Source organism: Globicephala melas, chromosome 21 (assembly GCF_963455315.2).
Source record: "Globicephala melas chromosome 21, mGloMel1.2, whole genome shotgun sequence".
In the NCBI taxonomy this organism is placed as follows: domain Eukaryota; kingdom Metazoa; phylum Chordata; class Mammalia; order Artiodactyla; family Delphinidae; genus Globicephala; species Globicephala melas.
The window spans coordinates 34308573-34328643 of record NC_083334.1 but is presented as its reverse complement, the minus strand read 5'-3'; the positions used below and the strand labels follow the sequence as shown (position 1 = coordinate 34328643).

The 20071-nt window shown below is 41.3% G+C and overlaps 1 protein-coding gene across 3 annotated transcripts in view; it reads right to left on the bottom strand.

Moving 5' to 3' along the window:
- The window catches only part of PSD3 (pleckstrin and Sec7 domain containing 3), a 499749-nt gene that overhangs the window by 417340 nt on the left and 62338 nt on the right, over positions 1 to 20071 (bottom strand). For 2 of the 3 annotated variants that reach the window (XM_060291630.1, XM_030834855.2), the window contains exon 1: positions 17462 to 17570. The exons of the other annotated variant lie outside the window; for it this stretch is intronic. The gene's annotated coding sequence lies outside the window, so the exon portion shown is untranslated. Of the gene's footprint in view, positions 1 to 17461; positions 17571 to 20071 lie in introns of those variants that run through there. 3 annotated transcript variants of the gene reach the window in all.

The following is a 20071-nucleotide window of genomic DNA, read 5'->3' as shown; positions in this document are numbered from 1 at the left end:
ATTTTAAAAAATCCAATGAAACACATATTCCTTAGCAGGGCACATAACACTGTGCGCAGCCTGGCCCTTGCCTGTCCTGAGCCTTCTCCCTCACACCCACCCTCTACGCCCACTGACACCAGCTGCTCTGAACAATCCATGGTTTTCACAGCACCATAGCTTTACATATACTTCTTCCACTGTCTGAAACATCTGTCTTGCCAGCACCCATTCCACCTGAGCCTCAAAAACTCTGCTCAGGGCTTCCCTGGTGGCGCAGTGGTTGAGAGTCCACCTGCTGATGCAGGGGACACGGGTTCGTGCCCCGGTCCGGGAAGATCCCACATGCCGCGGAGCGGCTGGGCCCATGAGCCATGGCCGCTGAGCCTGCGCGTCCAGAGCCTATGCTCCGCAACGGAAGAGGCCACAACAGTGAAAGGCCCACGTACCGCAAAAAAAAACAAAAAACAAAACTCTGCTCAGATAGTCACCTCTCCTGGGAAGCTGTCCCAGCTTCCCAAAACTCCCTGTTTTTATTTCTACTGTAGCAGGAATCATATAATGTTAGAACCATCACATTACTTGTCTGTTTCCCCAACCAGCCTTCACAGCCACACTGTACACTGTTATCTCCACACCTCCAGCCTAGCAACTACAGGTATTTGCTGTATATTGAACAAGTAAACACCCTCAGGAGTGCCTTCACTCATCTTGAAGCAAGTTGTGGCATCTGATACCTGACATAAATGAAAACCCAGGCCTCTAGATTGTTTGCCCAGGCCTGTTGCTAGTACATCAGCATTTCCCTAACTGTGTTCCAATAACATCCATTTAGGGAATGTTAATAACGTTAATAACACATGGGTTTCCAGCCACCCCCAACGACTTTCAGTTCCACCAATCCACCCAAGTCCCTCACCCTCAGAAGGCCTATCACCTCAGCGCCCTACCCCCACCCCCGTTCCCACCTCTCATCCTTTCCACTCCAGCACCAGCTCTCACCTGGGGAGGACTATTACTCTCCCGTACTTCTAATAATCCTCTAAAATTTGGCTAAAGATCATCCTTAAACTCACCAGTCTCTACAATCTTCTCCATTCTCCTTTCTAAAAATAGACGTTTTATCTCTCAAAATATGTTAGCATCTACCCCTTTCTTCCTGACATCTGAAGAGTACCTTGAGTGGGTCTGTTCTTCACCTGTAGATGTGCTCAGCTCCCTCAGAGCTCCCTCATGTGAAAGGAGCAAGGGGAGTTCTCCCTGGGCTTCTCAGCAGTGTTTGCTCCACTGTTTCCAGCAGGGGTCTCACTTCCCCACTTTCTCTCAGAAATCTCTGACATTCACCTCACACGTCCTCAGAAAGGAGCCTAGCCCCTCCTGTTCTGTGTCCATCAGACAACACATGGCTACTGCACCTACCCCTACAAGCAGACTGCCGGTCTGAATTACCTGGGGAGCTCATCACAGTAGATTTCTGGGTCACACACCAAAATCAGAATTACTGGGGTGAGGTTCAAGAAGCCAAATTGTTTTTTCAGCTTTACTGAGGTGTAACTGACAAATAAAATTCTAAGAATTTAAAGTGTATGAGGTGATGATTTGATATACATATACATTGTGCAAAGAAAAATCTGAATTTTTAATAAGCATCCCAAGCTTCCAAAGTGTCAATACATCGCTGCTGGCAGGGCAGGGCGGGAGCTGCCAGGATCCCCAGGTGGTCACCTGAAGCCTTAAGCAGCTGCTTTCATTCACCCTAGTGTACGATATGAAGTATATCATTTTCTAAGTATGCCATGAACTGGAAAAGGTTTGTAGAGTTCCTAGAATTTCCTAGGAAACCATTAAATTAGTACTGCCAGGGGAGGTTCACAATGATCATTTTCAAAACGTCCACAGGTCAATGTGATGTGCACTGTTAGTTAAGAGCGATTGCTTTAAAATAGCAATTCTCAACTTTTTAAGAGCAAAAATACCTTTTCACAACAAATATTTGGCAATGCCTCCTTTATTATCCTCAAGTGAAATTCAAAGCTAAATATAAAAATCAAAACAATCAATATCAAAAAAAAATCAGTATCATGACTTACTAAAGGTGCGCCTTCAGTGGTTTACTAAACGTAACACAAAGGAGAAATAGAATTAAAATGTTCCTCATGATGTACATGCTCAGGTTGTATCTACATGCAGCCTCACCCTGAAAGCTAGGCTCAAGCACAGACCGCAGGTGTGTTGAACTGACAACTCAACAGCACAGTCATTACCTTGTGGTAATGACTTTTGAAATGGTGAACAATTTTTAGTGAATTTCCAAACAAAAAGAAGTAGAATCTTCCCTCAATTCACATGGTAGTTATAGTTCTAGAAAATTCACTGATATTTAAAATGACATGAAAAACCTTTTGGTTACATATCCTATGCCCAGATCGTTAGAAACATGTTTTTCCCCTACGAGAATGTCTAACAGGACACTCGAAGTCATGAGCACTTGGGACAATTCTTCCTTGTGCAGTACTATCCCATGCCCTACAGGATGCCTTGCATCCCTGGCACTTACCCATTAAAGGCCAGTAGCCAGGCCTCACTCCCAGTCACTGTAACAATTAAAATCATCTCCACAAATTTCCAAAACCACTGCTTTAAAACAAGCATTCAACCTACCGAAGCAATAAGAGCAGAGGCACTTGTATCAGGCTGCAATATCATATCTCCTTGTCTGCTGTATCTTCATTATAATGACTCCAGAATCTCTGCCTGATTTCACCTATACAATAATGTTTTCCAAAGCAAATATTTACGTGACTACTAGGATAACAGAAATTGCCAGTGAAACTCCACATGAGTGGACAAACATTACAGATATAGGAAACCTCAAAAATTCCTGAAAAACTAATAATGCACACTATTTTCTTAACAATCAAATCATGTTTTCATACTGACATCACAATTTTAATTTCAGAGATGTCCTCTTAACTTATCTGATTGATCTTCAGTTGGGAGTGGTTCCTAAGCACTTCAGTTTCGAATGTCAGTAAAATACATCAAACTATAGTTCAAATGTATTAAAGGATCCCACAATGAATCTTGTTAATATTAAAATAGTTTACAAATAGCTCAGGTGACTACCTTTTTAAATACAGAAGTTCTTAAGCCTGTATGTGCATCATAATCATCCACTGGGGAGCCGCCTAAAAACTGAGAGATGCTTGGATCCCTTGCCCACAGATTCTGATTGCATAGGCCCAAGAATCTTTTTTCTTTTAAAAAGTCTACAGGTGGTTCTCATGCTGGCAGGGGCAGATCCAGTTTTGTGGCTCCTGAAATTGACAAAATTTGGGATGCTCTCTTTAAGCGAAAGAAGAAAAAATTGCTAGGCCTCAGAAGGCCTTGGAAAGTTCCCAGGCATACTTCATGATATATCCACCTTTGGATGCTAGTCAGGGTTGCAAAGCAGGACATAATGAGAATCATTACTGGAAAACATGTCAAAATAACAAGCCATACACTAGTATGACTTTAAAGCACAGACCTTAAGCCCAAACGCCTACAAGCTTCAGGAGGCAACACAAAAGGAAAGCAGGCAAAGTAGGAGCCTGCAGCACCTGAGTTCTATCTAGGGCCAGCTGCAACACCCACACGGTGGTGCACCCCAGATTTCCCCACAGACGCTTGAAGTCTGGATTTTTACATGAAATCCCCCAATGTTTTTTTCAGGTTAGCTCAATTTTTCATTAAAACACTGGCCAGGTCAAATAAAACATGCATGCCAGATGCCAGTATATGACCTCTCCTTTACAAAATAAAAGGGAAAAGATACCTCCTACCTAAAAATAAAAGGAAACTTAAGACTGGATAGTTGATTTAGGAATGGTGAAGGGAGGTTCTGCTAAAAGCAGACTTTTAAAGTAGTTCTGGGAGCTCCCTGGTGGCCTAGTGGTTAGGATTCTGGTCTTTCACTGATGTGGCCAGGGTTCAATCCCTGGTCAGGGAACTGAGACCCTGCAAGCCACATGGTGCGCCAATAAAAGGAAAGGGGAAAAATAAAAAAACAATTTAAAAAGGAAAAAAAAAAAGTAGTTCTTACACCTGAAAATGAAAAATTCTGCTCAGGGACCCATCTTGAGGACCCAAATTTACTCTAAAACACCCTCACGGCACTCAAAGAGTTCTGTACGTCAAGGAAAGACTAGCTCTCCAATAAAAAACACATGAAGAAGAAAATCTTAAACAAAGCCTTGATAGCTAATATGTACATTAAAAAGTCTGACCTCAATTACATTTGGTGCCGCAAGTTTCTGGAGATAAAAGCTCTCTATTCTAATTGAGATGCACTGTTGTAGTGCTGCTCCAAAATTGATCTCAAGAAAGTCAAATCCTGCTCCTCAGCTTTCAACAGCTGCTTTAAAAAAAAAAAGGAAAAAAAATGAACAGGAATTTTAGAAGTAAAAAGCATTTTTTTAATGGAGGGGAAATAATAAAAAAAAAAAATAGAACATATATTTCCAGAGCTAAGGTATGACCTAAAGGGCTCACCAAGTGCACAGAAAGAACAATTAACGATGTGTGCCTCCTGACAGTTCAGAGGGCTGAGGTGAGGAGACCTCAAAAGTGTCTAGAGAGAGCAGGTCCCGCACAAGGAAGCAAGCCTCAGAGTCACATCAGGATCAGTGGATGCCAAGGAAAGCGGGGTCGCCTTCAGAATTCTGAGGGGAACTGAGCTGGATCTAGACTCAGTTCCAGGGGAGTGAGCAATGAAGCATAAAAACAAAATGGTCATTTCCAGACATACAAAGCTTTAGGAATGTTACCAACCCCAGAACCTCTCAGGAAGTATTACTAAAGGATAGATATACTCTATCAAAAAAAACAGATTCCAAGAATGAGGCATGTAATCCAAGATACAGTGCATCTAATCAAGAATGCAATGAAGAATTCTGTCAAAGTCAAAGGGGAACAGCTGTACAGAGGCCTAGAAAACTCATGGCACAACTGAGAACAGGTTGTCAGAAGACTCTAAGAAAGCCTTCAAGATGAAAACAACCTGCCTGTTACAAATAATACAGTTAACCTCACTCTGTCTCCTCTCTGCTCTCCTTGACTGTATCACCCCTTGAGCAGCGGAGGTCACGGATATAGGACTCGCTTCTCTCACTTCGGTTCCAACTACACCACCTGGATTCTGCACTCTGTAAATGCTGGTGCCAGGTTTTTAATTTTCAGAATCAACCTGTAGTAAAAGCATAAAAGATTTTGCTATCCTGTAGTTACAGAACAGTATATAAATGCCTACAGCCTTGTAAAAGTAAAGGTGAGACGCAAGGAGGCTGAGTTGGGGGAAGGAAAGCTAGGCAGGCTGCAGGGGTGCTGCATTCTCATTTTACACAAGAGTGTCCTGAGATTTAACAACCATAATGTAACCAAGTAAAAACCTAAAAGTAAGAATACAACCTGTGGTGCTGGGGCGGGGGGGGATGAAAGTGAGCCAAACTCCTCATTTTTATTATACTTTTTCTGAATAAGTAAGAAATACAGGTGCAAGCATATTATCTATAAGGCAACTACCATTAAAGCTTAAAAAACAAAAGCAAAAGTAGAAGGAAAAAGAGTAGAAGAAAACAGCAACAGTCAAAAGTCACTGCCACTAGGGGAAGAAAGCGAGGCGGGGGACTTGCACATGGGCCGTGCATACTTTAGTAACAGTTATATTTCTCAGATTATACACTCATATTATTTTGATAGTAAAAACTTTAAATTCATATTTAAAATAAAAAATAAATACCTATATCTGGGGGAATAAAACCTAACCAGTGCATTTTCCCCTATTAAATGTGGTGCAGTGCTTTGTCTCAGACAGTAATATAAGGAAGAGGAGGTGACACCTGTACCACAGAGGAGACTCGGAATTGGAACAATCTTTGTGAAGCAATTTGTCAAACCAGGATTTTAGTTCTGTTCAACACTCCACCCCGAGACCTAGAACAATGCTTGACAAAGAGTAACCGCCTGTATGTTTACTAAATAACGAAGAAATGTGTGTGCCTTTGGGAGATGGAACAGACAAACAGAAAAAAATCGGAAGTAAGCTTTGCCAAGATGAGAACACATTGCTTGGAATTACAAATGCTCGTTTTTTTCCTTCTTTTCACTTTTCTGCAGATAACATTTGAAAAGCAGAAAAAAAAAAAAAAGCAGGGATCAGAAAAAAGTTCATCAGCCCCCACCAAAAGTAAAATTAACTCAACCATTGTGCTTTCCTAAGTTTCACTATTTATGGGGCTTCCCTGGTGGCGCAGTGGTTGAGAGTCCGTGTGCCAATGCAGGGGACACAGGTTCGTGCCCCGGTCCGGGAAGATCCCACATGCTGCGGAGTGGCTGGGCCCGTGAGCCATGTCCGCTGAGCCTGCGCGTCCGGAGCCTGTGCTCCGCAACGGGAGAGGCCACGACAGTGAGAGGCCCGCGTACCGCAAAAAAAATAAATAAATAAAATTTAATAAATAAATAAATAAATAAATTTCACTATTTATATTTTTCATTTTCTGTAAGTTATTTTTTTGTTCATATATGTATGTTCTCTACTTCATACTTTCCTCTTTTATCATAATGGTTCCCTCTTTTATCTTTTAAACAAACCTATTATAGTTTCAGAATATTCTACTATCTCTGGTTCTGTGGGTCTTGATTTCCCTGCTTGCTGTGTATGCTGACCTTCCCTCCCATGGAAGCTCCTTCCTTTTTGCAGTTTATACCACTTTATTGTGAGCTTGTCCATTTTAGGGTCACTGATCTATTCATTAATATGAGGGTCTTCTATGTCCTGGGCTGTGAAAGAGCCCCTCTGGGCGGTTTTGCATGTACTTCAGCAGTAACTCGTGGGGTTTCACCAGCCCAGCACGTTTGTGTCAATTTCCAGACGTCAAGAGATGATACACTTGGACGTCTACCCCATCTGGGCAGGCTGGGGCTTCAATTCCACACGAGTGACTCTGCCCATCAGAGCTCTGGAAAACCAGTTCATCAACCACCAACCCCCCAACTCTTCCCTGGCCTCCACCTGACTTGAACGCATCTAAACTACATGCCCTTGGACAATTTCTTCAATACTGTTGAAGCTTATTTCCTACCTACTTATCTCAAAGTTTAAAAATCAGTAGAGAAGGTAGGAGTGAGAGTCTGTAAATTTCCAAGAGCTAGTACGAGAAGTCTGTTCCCTTTCTCAGGATACCACGGGCACTTTGCTCCCTCACACGCTTCCACAAGTCACGTGTCCTCCCCACAAGCCAAGGAACAGTCTCACTCTTCTTCAAAGACTTTCTCAAGCATTTCTTCCCTCTGGATTTCGCCCCAAAAGACATACCAACCTCAGCCATCTGATACTGCCTTAGGAACACTTCAAAGAATGTACTTCCCCAAAATGAAGCCTCCTCCTGTTAGAGCGGACTCCATCTGCCTAGCTGAGAGAAGCCAGCAGCCTCAGTGCAACAGCCAGGAGAGAAAACAAGGGGCAAGGGGTAAGTCTGGGAGGTGTTGCTTCACAGGTGGCCCCAGGTGGGTTCCTGTGGCACCTCTTTTTTACCTCTTTGTAGTTCAATGTAGCTCCACAAATATTCCAAGAGCTGATCAGAATGGAAGAGGGGAACCTCTGGTGACTCGCCTCCCTGTTCCTCATTAAGTCACAGCACAACTGATGCCACACTAGCTCAAAGCTTCTCAGCAATTACCAACTACGGACTTGCCCTTGAAGAGCTCCTGAAAGCTGCGACAGCTCCCATAAAGCAGCAGGGAATAGAGAGAAGCAAGGTCACCTCTTTCACTACACTGATGAACAGATCACAGAATCCAGACCTTAATTCCCAGTCAGGGGACTCTTTCCTCTGTTCTCATGTTCTCCCATACCCCATCCAACACCTCCAAACTCTGTCACAGATTCAAAACCCCTGCAATAAGCAACACTTTGCAAATTATCTTGTATTGTCTTCCCTAGAAACTCCCACCCACAGCCCATGTTAAGTCCCCACTGAGTGGCAAAGCCTAAGCCTCCTGTCCCTAGAGCAGCGACACTTTCCTTGGGCCTAACTGGAGTCATGAGTCAACTGACCTTCACTGATTTGGCTGCATTACTACGAGGCTACCACCTGAATATTACTGGGGATGCATTCAAAACGCAATGTCAGCATTTCCATTTCTCCAGCAGGCTGTTTCTGGAGCACTTAGTCAGTTTCAGTCACTTATTTAATCCACTTGGAAAAACAAAAACAAGTGGGAAGAGGTATGCCTATCAATCAAATTCAAATAAAAACACTGTCCTATTCTCTCTACTACCTTTCCCTATGGTCTTCTGAGTTTGGGCAGTGTTTTGACAATAGATGAATGGTCAATATAATGAAACTTCAAGAGTATTTTTGAAATGATAAAAATGTGCCATCATTTCTTTGTGAAGGTTAGAAAAAAAAAGTACTTTCCAAAAGTCAATATAAACTTGCATCTTACACCCCTCCTACGATAAGCAACAACTTCTGCTGCCCCTTCCAATTTCCAGATCAACCCATCTTGATTTATCTCTCTAAAATGGTACCTGGAGAAATACAGTTACCCCAGGCTGGAGTGTTAGAAAAACAACAAGAAAGGTGGAGTCAAGATGGCAGAGTAGGAAGACACAGAGTTCGCATCTCCAAAAGGGCACCAACTAGGCGCTGGTGGGGGACCTTGGACCCCTAAAAGGATGGGAGAAATCCCCACTCGATCAGGTTGGACATGGGAAGGAAGGAGTGGGGGGAAGAAAAGTGGAGGTGGGATGGGACTGGCACCCCTGTGGGGGGGCTGGGGGAAGGGAGAGGTTCTCACGCTCAGAGGCACCCACTCACAGTAAGAGGATCAGCAGGGAAGGAGAGGGACCTTCACGGAATCAGGGGACTGGAGGGTAATGAGGCCAGCATCTCCCCCAGCCCCTCGGGCCCCCATGAGCCTGCTGAGGTCCCGGGCCTGAACTCCTGCCCCTACCAAGGCCTCTCCTGGTGGCACAGTTCCTGGGCCTGAATTCCTCCTCCCCACCAAGGCCTCTTCCAGCTGCACGAGTCCTGGGCCTGAGCCCCCAACACAAGGCCTCTTCCGGCCGCATGAGTTCCGGACCTGGCCGCATGAGTTCCGGATCTGAGTGGCCCTGGCCAAAGCCTCTTCCGACTGCGCGGGTCCCAGGTCTTAGGCCCGCCCCTGACAAAGCCTCCTCTGGCCACGTGGGTCCAGGTGGGCCAAACGCCGCCCCCCTCCAAGGCCTCCTCCAGCCCCTGTGGGTGTGCCTGTGAACACCTGTGCCCCAGCTGGCCTGCATGGGCACATGTGCTCCAGGCCAGCTCCAGGAACAGACGCTGGTGAAAGGAACACACACAGACGTAGGGCTGACATAGTGAGTCCAGAGACCTACGTAGAGGTCTTGGAGGGCCCACTGGGGAGGTGGGGGTTGGCTGTAGTTCACAATCAGGAGAAGGACACTGATAGAGAAGGCACCAGGGAATATTTTATCTTTTTACTTTTTTTATCTTTTTTTTTTCTTTATTTTCTTTTTTCTTTTTTGCTTTTGCTGTTGTGGTTCTGTTTTGTTGTTTCATTTTTATTATTTTTTCTAATATATTTTTAACTTTCCTAATTCTATTTTTTATTCTTTGTTATTGTTCTGCTCTTTTCTGTTTGTTGCTTTTTTTTTTTTTTTTGCTGCACTGTATAGCTTACAGGGTCTTGGTTCTCAGGCCACTGGCCTGAGCTCCTGTGGTGGGAGCACCAAGTCTAAGCCAGTGGACTAACAGAACTTCAGGTCCCAGGGAATATTAATCAGTGTGAGGTCTCCCAGAGGTCCTCATCTTGGCACCAAGACCCAGCTCCACACAACTGCTGGCAAACTCCAGTACTGGACACCTCAAGCCAAACAACCAGCAAGACAGGAAGACAGCCCCACCAATCAAAAGAAAAATAAGATGACAAAAAAATATGTTACAGCCAAAGAAGCAAGGTAAAAACCTACAAGACCAAAAAAATGAAGAGGAAATAGGCAACCTACCTGAAAAAGAATTCACAGTAATGATAGTAAAGATGATCCAAAATCTCAGAAATAGAATGGAGGCACAGATCAAGAAAATACAAGAAATGTTTAACAAGGACCTAGAAGAACTAAAGAACAAACAGTGATGAACAACACAATAACTAAAATGAAAAATATACTAGATGGAATCAATAGCAGAATAACTGAGGGAGAAGAACAAATAAGTGAGCTGGAAGAAAGAATGATGGAAATAACTGCCGAGGAGCAGAATAAAGAAAAAAGAATGAAAAGAAATGAGGACATTCTCACAGACATCTGGGACAACAGTAAACACACCAACATTTGAATTACAGGGGTCCCAGAAGAAGAAGAGAAAGAGAAAGGGTCTGAAAAAATATTTGATGAAATTATAGTCAAAAACTTCCCTAACATGGGAAATAGTCACCCAAGTCGAAGAAGTACAGAGAGTCCCATACATGATAAGCCCTAGGGGAAACACAGCGAGACACATATTAATCAAACGAACAAAAATTAAGTTCAAAGAAAAAATATTAAAAGCTGCAAGGGAAAAACAAAAAATAACACATAAAGGAATCCCCATAAGGTCATCAGCTGATTTTTCAGTAGAAACTCTGCAGGCTAGATGGCATTGGCAGGATATACCTAAAGTGATGAAAGAGAAGAACCTACAGCCAAGATTACTCTACCCAGCAAGGATCGCATTCAGATTTGACAGAGAAATCCAAAGGTTTACAGACAAGGAAAAGCTAACAGAATTCAGCACCACCAAACCAGCTTTACAACAAATGCTAAAGGAACTTCTCTAGGCAGGAAACACAAGAAAAGACAAAGACCTACAAAAACAAACCCAAAACAATAAAGAAAATGGTAATAGTAACATAGATATCAATAATTACATTAAATGTAAATGGTTTAAATGCTCCAATCAAAAGATATAGACTGGCTGAATGAATACAAAAACAAGACCCGTATATATGCTGTCTACAAGAGACCCACTTCAGACCTAGACACACATACATAGACTGAAACTGAGAAGACAGAAAAAGATATTCCATGCAAATGGAAATCAAGAGAAAGCTGGAGTACCAATACTCATATCAGATAAAATATACTTTAAAATAAAGACTGATACAAGAGACAAGGAACAACACTGCATAATGATCAAGGGATCAATCCAAGAAGAAGACATAATAATTATAAATATTTATGCACCCAACAGAGGACTGCCTCAATACATAAGGCTTAAAAGGGGAAATTGACAGTAACACAATAATAGTGGGGGACTTTTAACCCCCCACTTACACCAATGAACAGATCATCCAGACAGAAACTCAACAAGGAAACACAAGCTTTAAATGACACAACAGACCAGACACACTTAATTGGTATTTATAGGACATTCCAACCAAAAGCAGCAGAGTACACTTTCTCCTCAAGTGCTTACAGAATATTCTCCAGGATAGATCACATCTTGGGTCACAAATCAAGCCTCAGTAAATTTAAGAAAACTGAAATCATATCAAGCATCTTTTCTGAACACAAAGCTATGAGATTAGAAAGCAATCACAGGGACTTCCCTGGTGACGCAGTGGTTAAGAATCCACCTGCCAATGCAGGGGTCATGGGTTTGATCCCTAATCCAGGAAGATCCCACTTGCCACGGAGTAATTAAGCCTGTGTGCCACAGCTAATGAGCCTGCGCTCTAGAGCCAGCGAGCCACAACTACTGAGCCCACATGCCACAACTACTGAAGCCCATGTGCCTAGATCTCTGCTCCAAAATGAGAAAGCACTGCAATGAGACACCTGTGCAGACTAGCTCGCAACAAAGAGTGGCCCCAACTTGCTGCATCAAGAGAAAGCCCACACGCAGCAATGAAGACCCAGTACAACCAAAATAAATAAATTAATTAATTAAAAATTCTTTTAAAAAAGAAATCAATAACAGGGAAAAACTGTAAAAAATACAAACACATGGAGTCTAAAAAAATGCTACTAATGAAGAGATCACTGAAGAAATCAAAGAGGAAATAAAACAATACACAGAAACAAATGACAACGACAACACGATGACGCAAAAGCAGTTCTAAGAGGGAAGTTTACAGCAATTCAATCTCACCTCAAGAAACAAGAAGAATCTCAAATAAACAACTAACCTAACACCTCAAGCAACTAGAGAAAGAAGAACAAAGAAAACCCAAAATTAGTAGAAGGAAAGAAACAAAGATCAGAGCAGAAATAAATGAAACAGAAATGAAGAAAACAACACCAAAGATCAACAAAACTAAACTGGTTCTTTGAGAAGATACACAAAACTGATAAACCTTTATCCAGACTCATCAAGTAAAAAAGGAGGACTCAAATCCATAAAATTAGAAATGAAAAGGGAGAAACTACAAATGACACCACAGAAATACAGAGGATCATAAGAGACTATTACAAACAACTATATGCCAATAAAATGGACAACCTGGAAGAAATGAACAAATTCTTTGACAGGTACAACTTCTAAGACTGAACCAGGAAGAAGTAGAAAATATAAACAGACCAATCACAAGTAATGAAATTGAAACTGTAATTTAAAATCTTCCAAGAAACAAAAGTCCAGGACCAGGTGGCTTCACAGGTGAATTCTATCAAACATTTAGAGAAGCGGTAACACCGATCCTTCTCAAATTCTTCCCAAAATTTGCAGAGGGAGGAACACTCCTAAACTTATTCTAGGAGACCACCATCACCCTGCTACCAAAACCAGACAAAGATATCACAAAAAACAAAAATTACAGGCCAATATCACTGATAAACATAGACGCCAAAATCCTCAAAAAATTACTAGCAAACAGAATCCAACAACACATTAAAGGATCATACACCACAATCGAATGGGATTTATCCTAGGAATGCAAGGATTACAAGGATTCTTCTATATAAGCAAATCAATCGATGTGATACATCATATTAACAAATTAAAGAAAAAACCACATGATCATCTCAATAGATGCAGAAAAAAGCTTTTAGACAAAATTCAACACCCATTTATGATAAAAACTCTCCAGGAAGTGGGCACAGAGAGAACCTACTTCAACGTAATAAAGGCCATATACGACAAACCCATAGCAAACATCATTCTCAATGGTGAAAAACTGAGAGCATTTCCTCTAAGATCAGGAAGAAGACAAGGATGTCCACTCTTGCCACTATTATTTAACATAGTTTTGGAAGTCCTAGCCACAGCAGAGAAGAAAAAGAAACAAAAGGAATACAAATTGGAAAAGAAGAAGTAAAACTCTCAGTTTGCAGATGACATGATACTATACAGCAAAAATACTAAAGATGCCACCAGAAAACTACTAAAGCTAATCAATTTGGTAAACTTGAAGGATACAAAATTAATGCACAAAAGTCTCTTGCAGTCCTATACGCTAACAACAAAAAAATCAGTAAGGAAACAATCCCCTTTACCATGGCAACAAAAAGAATAAAATACCCAGGAATAAACCTACCTAGGGAGACAAAAGACCTGTATGCAGAAAACTCTAAGACACTGATGAAAGAAGTTAAAGGTGATACAAACAGATGGAGAGATATACCATGTTCTTGGATTGGAAGAATCAATATTGTGAAAATGACTCTACTACCCAAAGCAATCTACAGATTCAATGCAATCCCTATCAAATTACCAATGGCATTTTTCATAGAATTAGAACAAAAAATTTTACAATTTGTGTGGAAACACAAAAGACTCCAAATAGCCAAGCAATCTTGAGAAAGAAAAACAGAGTTAGAGGAATCAGGCTCCCTGACTTCAGACTATACTACAAAGCTACAGTAATCAAGACAGTACTGGCACAAAAAACAGAAATATAGATCAATGGTACAGGATAGAAAGCCCAGAGATAAACCCACGCACATATGGTTAACTAATCTATGTCAAAGGAGGCAAGAATATACAATGGAGAAAAGACAGCCTCTTCAATAAGTGGTGCTGGGAAAGCTGGACAGCTACATGTAAAAGAATGAAATTAGAACACTTCCTAACCCCATACACAAAAATAAACTCAAAATGGATTAAAGACCTAAATGTAAGACCAGACACTATAAAACTCTTCAAGAAAAACATAGGCAGAACACTCTTTGACATAAATCACAGCAGGATCTCTTTCGACCCACCTCCTACAGTAATGAAAATAAAAACAAAAATAAACAAATGGGACCTAATTAAACTTAAAAGCTTTTGTACAGCAAAGAAAACCATAAACGAGATGAAAACACAACCCTCAGAATGGTAGAAAATATTTGCAAACAAAGCAACTGACAAGGGATTAATCTCCAAAATATACCAACAGCTCATGCAGCTCAATATCAAAAAAACAAACAACCCAATCAAAAAACGGGCAGAAGACCTAAAGAGACATGTCTCAAAGAAGACATACAGATGGCCAAGAGGCACATGAAAAGATGCTCAACATTGTTAATTATTAGCAATTATTATTAGCACTTATTAGAGAAATGCAGATCAAAACTACAATGAGGTATCACCTCACACTGGTCAGAATGACCATCATCAAAAAATCTACAAAGAGGGGCTGCCCTGGTGGCGCAGTGGTTGAGAGTCCGCCTGCCGATGCAGGGGACATGGGTTCGTGCCCCGGTCTGGGAAGATCCCACATGCCGCGGAGTGGCTGGGCCCATGAGCCATGGCCACTGAGCCTGCGCGTCCGGAGCCTGTGCTCCACAACGGGAGAGGCCACAACGGTGAGAGGCCCGCATACCGCAAAAAAAAAAAAAAAAAAAAAAAAATCTACAAAGAATAAATGCTGGAGGGGGTGTGCAGAAAGGGAACTCTCTTGCACTGTTGGTGGGAATGTAAATTGATACAGCCACTATGGAGAACAGTATGGAGGTTCCTTAAAAAACTAAAAATAGAATTACCATATGACCCAGCAATCCCACTACTGGGCATATACCCTAAGAAAACCATAATTCAAAAAGACACATGCACCCCAATGTTCATTGCAGCACTATTTACAATAGCCAGGACATGGAAGCAACCTAAATGTCCATCAACAGAGGAATGGATAAAGAAGATATGGTACATATGTACAATGGAATATCACTCAGTCATAAAAAGGAATGAAACTGAGTCATTTGCAGAGACGTGGATGGACCCAGAGACTGTCATACAGAGTGAAGTAAGTCATAAAGAGAAAAACAATTATTGTATATTAACACATATATGTGGAATCTAGAAAAATGGTACAGATGAACCTATCTGCAGAGCAGGAATAGAGACACAGACATAGCGAACAAATGTGTGGACACAGGCCGGGGGGCGGGGGGGGGGCAGGGGGGGAGGTAAGTGGGGGTGGGATGAATTGGGAGATTGGGAGACATGTATACACTAGCATATGTAAAACAGATAGCTAGTGGGAACCTGCTGTATGGCGTAGGGAGCTCCACTTAGTGCTCTGTGGTGACCTAGATGGGTGGGATTAGGGGGTGTGGAGGGAGGTCCAAGAGGGAGAGGATATATATACACATATAGCTGATTCACTTCGTTTTACAGTAGAAACTAACACGACATTGTAAAGCAACTATACCCAAAAAAATAAATAAAAATAAAAAATAGATTAAAAAAAAAAAAACAGTACCTGGCACTTCATCTCCGCATACCTAAATTAAAATGCACACTCTTCACCCTCCATGATTCTGCCCCTTTCTAAATGGTTATCTTTCTAAACCTATCTCTCACAGATATGCTTTGCAAACCAACCTGGGCAGTTTCCTCCATGTTCTCCAAAAAATTTGTATTTTCTGCCACCACACCCTTGGTCATACCCTTCCCTCAGTCTGAAATGCCCTCCCCAAAACTCAATTAATCAGAATACTAGTCATTCTTTAAGAACAGTGCAACTTTCACCTCCTCCATGAAGCCATCACCAGCACAGCTGAAAATGATCATTCCCTCTCTCTGACCAAAGAATTAGCCCCCATGTGGTAAGGACTGTCTTCTGCTTCTTTGTACCATGACAGTGCCCAGCACAGGTGACTAGCACCTAATAAGTGTTCATTAAATAGATTTAATAAATGCATGCACACTTACACACCTGCAGAATAACATCACACTAGAAATAAATAACACCAACCATTTTTACCAAGGCAAATAAGGAACAGGAGGTTTAAAATGTCATTTTGATTCTCCTCAGGTACACTCAGAAAACTACAAAACCTATGAGTAAGGTAGACCCAAACTCACCTACCAATAAGTCAAAGGACTATGTAGACATTTGATAGTATCTCTATATAGTGAAGTAAAAATCATGTTTTATCGAAGTTAAAAACAGCTTAATTAGCACAAAATCACAAAGTTAAGGCTATGCCAAGGAGGAGTTTTACACAGTCTTGGGGTGATGACAGTCAGTACTCCCTGAGACAAAGTGAATAAATGATTAAGTGCCCCAAACCTCTAGCCTAGAATGTTAGGTATTTATGCTACATAATAAAAGCAGAATGATTTTTTTTAAATAATTTAGCTGTTTTATACTTCATTAAGAGTCCCCAACTACTGAAATATCTAATAAATATTCATTATTAAGGTAAAAGGAATTATTGATATACACTGCATTCTTGCTAGCCCCAGGTATTAGGGAGCCCATTATATAATCCCATCTAACACATAAATCAAAATGAATAGTTAGCATTTGACTTCTTCAACTGAACAACAGCTACCAATACATTAGGTCAGATTCCTTGTCTACCCAAAACAGAAAATCAGTGTCAGACAGTGATGGAGTTGAGGAGAGTCAGGATTGTATTTTTTCTAAATGTCAGCTTCAAAGGTCAGGAATATGATGATGATAATGATCATAATAAATAATAATGGCAGCAAACACTTCCATATCATTTATTACATGCCAAGTATGGTTTTGAGATCCTTACATATGTCAATCTACCTAATCCTCAAAAGATTTCTGACACATATATCACTATAATCCCATTTTACAGATGAGAAAACTGAGGCAAAAATAGCTTGGACAACTTACTCAAGGTCATGCATCTCATAAGTTACAAAGCCAGAACTGACGCTCAAGAAGCCTAGCTAAAGAGCCAAAGCTCTTAACCACATTCAGTACCCTTCTCTGCCTGACTCCCAGGACTCCTATGGCCTTTATCTCCTGCTGATTGAGTACCTTTTCTCCATCCGCACTGCTGCCTTCCTATCTCTGTGAAACCTGTTGCTTTAATTATTCACTAATAATTCTACATCTTCCTAAGGTGTAGAACTCAGAAATACAGGATGTGATTCTAGTAGCCTGTTTTAGGTAATTTCAAGTCACTTCTTGATTTGAAGAATTCTCAGCTTCTGAGATTTGAAATTTCAATAGCACTTCCTATCTGTTACCTGAAAGAGGAAGGTAGGGATACACTTACTAGTATCTGGAGTTTTCTCTTCAGATCTGCCAAATAAAAATTCATATTTGGCCTTGGCAACACTCTGGGAATGTGCTGATGCACTGTTAACCCAAACAAATGTCTCTGCCTGCAAAATTAGAGCAAAACAAAGACATCATTAAAAGTATATCATAAAAAATACATCATAAAGCAAATCAACCAACAAGAGAATGGTTATGACATTTCTACTTGATAGAATGCTATACAGCCATTAAAAATGAAACATGAAAATCATAACATAACATAAATCAGAATACAAGATGATCACAGCAAGATTACAACTATATAGAAAGATAAACATATAAACATCTATAGGGGAACAAGAAAAATATGAAAAGGTTGGCTTGATTGGAGGGCAGAATTATGGTAGAATTTCTAAAACTTAAGTATATGTTACTTTTTTGCAATAAGAAAACTGTATTTTATTTTTAGACACATCATTTTCCAAATGATTATCATTACCCACAGTCCATACCAGGAATACTTCTGTGCATGGGTTCTGCTAAAGTATGTAAACAAAAGGTAGTCTTTCCCCAAAAGAGACCACATTTTTATTTAATCAGGAACACCATTTAGCCAAACAGGAGTACCAGGCGTTTATACTTATTATCCTAAATTCAAGCATCTGTCCCAGTGTCCTTTGGGACACTTATTTGAAAGAAAAACTACAAAGGTCACTGAAGTGGTTCACAACATGATTCTCAACTCCTATCACCCTTTTCCTGGCTGCTTTAGGCAACTGCCAAAAATCAGGAGTGCCTCCTTTCTCTGGCCTAGGATTAATTAAAAATAAGTAACAAGGCAGAAATTTCAAAACACAAAGAAATTTGACCGAGTCCAATCAGGGAGTCATTATGCTGCCTCTTCACTCCGAACTCAAAAATTAAAACCAGGATCCAGATATTACCACACTGGTTTCTATCGTCTAATCATGAGGCATCTTTCTCATGTCTGAGCAGCAACTGACCATTCACTTTAGGAGAGAGGAGCATGAAGGGTTCTATCAGCAACCAGGCAGCTACTTCAAGGAGGGAAATTTTATGACATCTGCTTTACCCTTTGGAGCAGAAATGATTGACAGCAGTGAGGAGGCGCATGGCTGGGTTATGAGTACCTCCATTACCCTCTGCAGACAAGTTCAGTGGGCCGGCCTCTCTTTGTTCTTGAATAACAATATCAAAGACCTTCTTGAACAATTTCAGGATTGCAATTTCTTAAAATAGCTCTACAATCACTTAATGTTCACAATGTGTAAAATTATTCCACTCCTCTTGGAGTTGCATGTTTCATAATCACAGGCTGTTAATTATCCTTTTCCCTGATGGAGAGGCAATATTCACTTGTTGATGTGTTTAGGGAGCCTCAGGCTGATAAAGGAGGAATTTGGTGCCCTAATTTAGGTAGGGGTGGTTAAGAAAGCCTCTCTCCCACAGAGATGAGAAGGATGGGAGCTGAGGAAGGGCAGAAACATGCAGCTGAACAGAGGGAGGGTCACACACAATGGCCTCAAAGTATGAAAGGACCAGGCTACCCAAATAACTGAGGGAAAGCCAATGTGGCCACAGAACAGTGGGTACACGGGCAAGTTCAGAGGCAGACCAGAGAAACAGCACAGCACGAACAAACACTTGAAAGGACGCAGGGGCCAAAAACACAGGCTGCAGGTCAGGGAAAGGCTTGACGGGAAGCCACTGGACTGTTCTAAATGTACGGTGGTCACTAACGTTTTTATTAGATCATTCACTTACACTTTAAAAAAAATCATACGGTTGTTATAGGGGAAACTGATTGGAGTCAGTCAAGAGGAAGGAGAGACACCAGTCAGAAGTGCCAATGAGAATGCATGAAAGTTTCGAGTAGGATGACGGCAATGGAAACAGACAGAAGTAGATAAATATGAAATATACCTGTAGGGAAACTCTATATAAATTTTCTGACAAACTGGGTTTAAGGAATAAGGGAAAGGAAGAAATCAAGCATAACTGTAATGGATAACATTTACTAACCACTTAACTCCAGGCCAGGCTGTTCCAGTGCAATACCTGGGATGTCTTATGCAATACTCAGAACAGTCCTATGAGGTGGGGGCACTGCTGCCATCCCAGTCTCACAGGCAGAGAAAGGGAGGCTTGTCGCTTGTCCAAGGTGACACAGCTAGTAAACCGTGGACCCCAGATTCAGATCCTGAATCCAGAACCCATGGCCCAGAGAATGATCCCAGGAATCTGGTTTGAGCAGCTGGGTGGTGTGTTGAGATGGGGGAGACTAGAGAAGAAACATTGTCAATAGATTGCATTTGGGCCTGAGGTAACCTCAGGAAAACAATAGAGAAGAAGATTTTAAAGGAAAACTCCATTACTTGGGAAAAGAGTCTGAAAAAGAATGGATATATGGGGAATTCCCCGGCGGTCATTACGACTCTGCACTCTCACTGCTGAGGGCTGGGGTTCAATCCCTGGTCAGGGAACTAAGATCCTACAAGCTGCACAGCGTGGCCAAAAACAAAAAAAGAAAAAGAATGGATACGTGTATATGTATAACTGAATCACTTTGCTGTACATCTGAAACTAACAACATTATAAATCAACT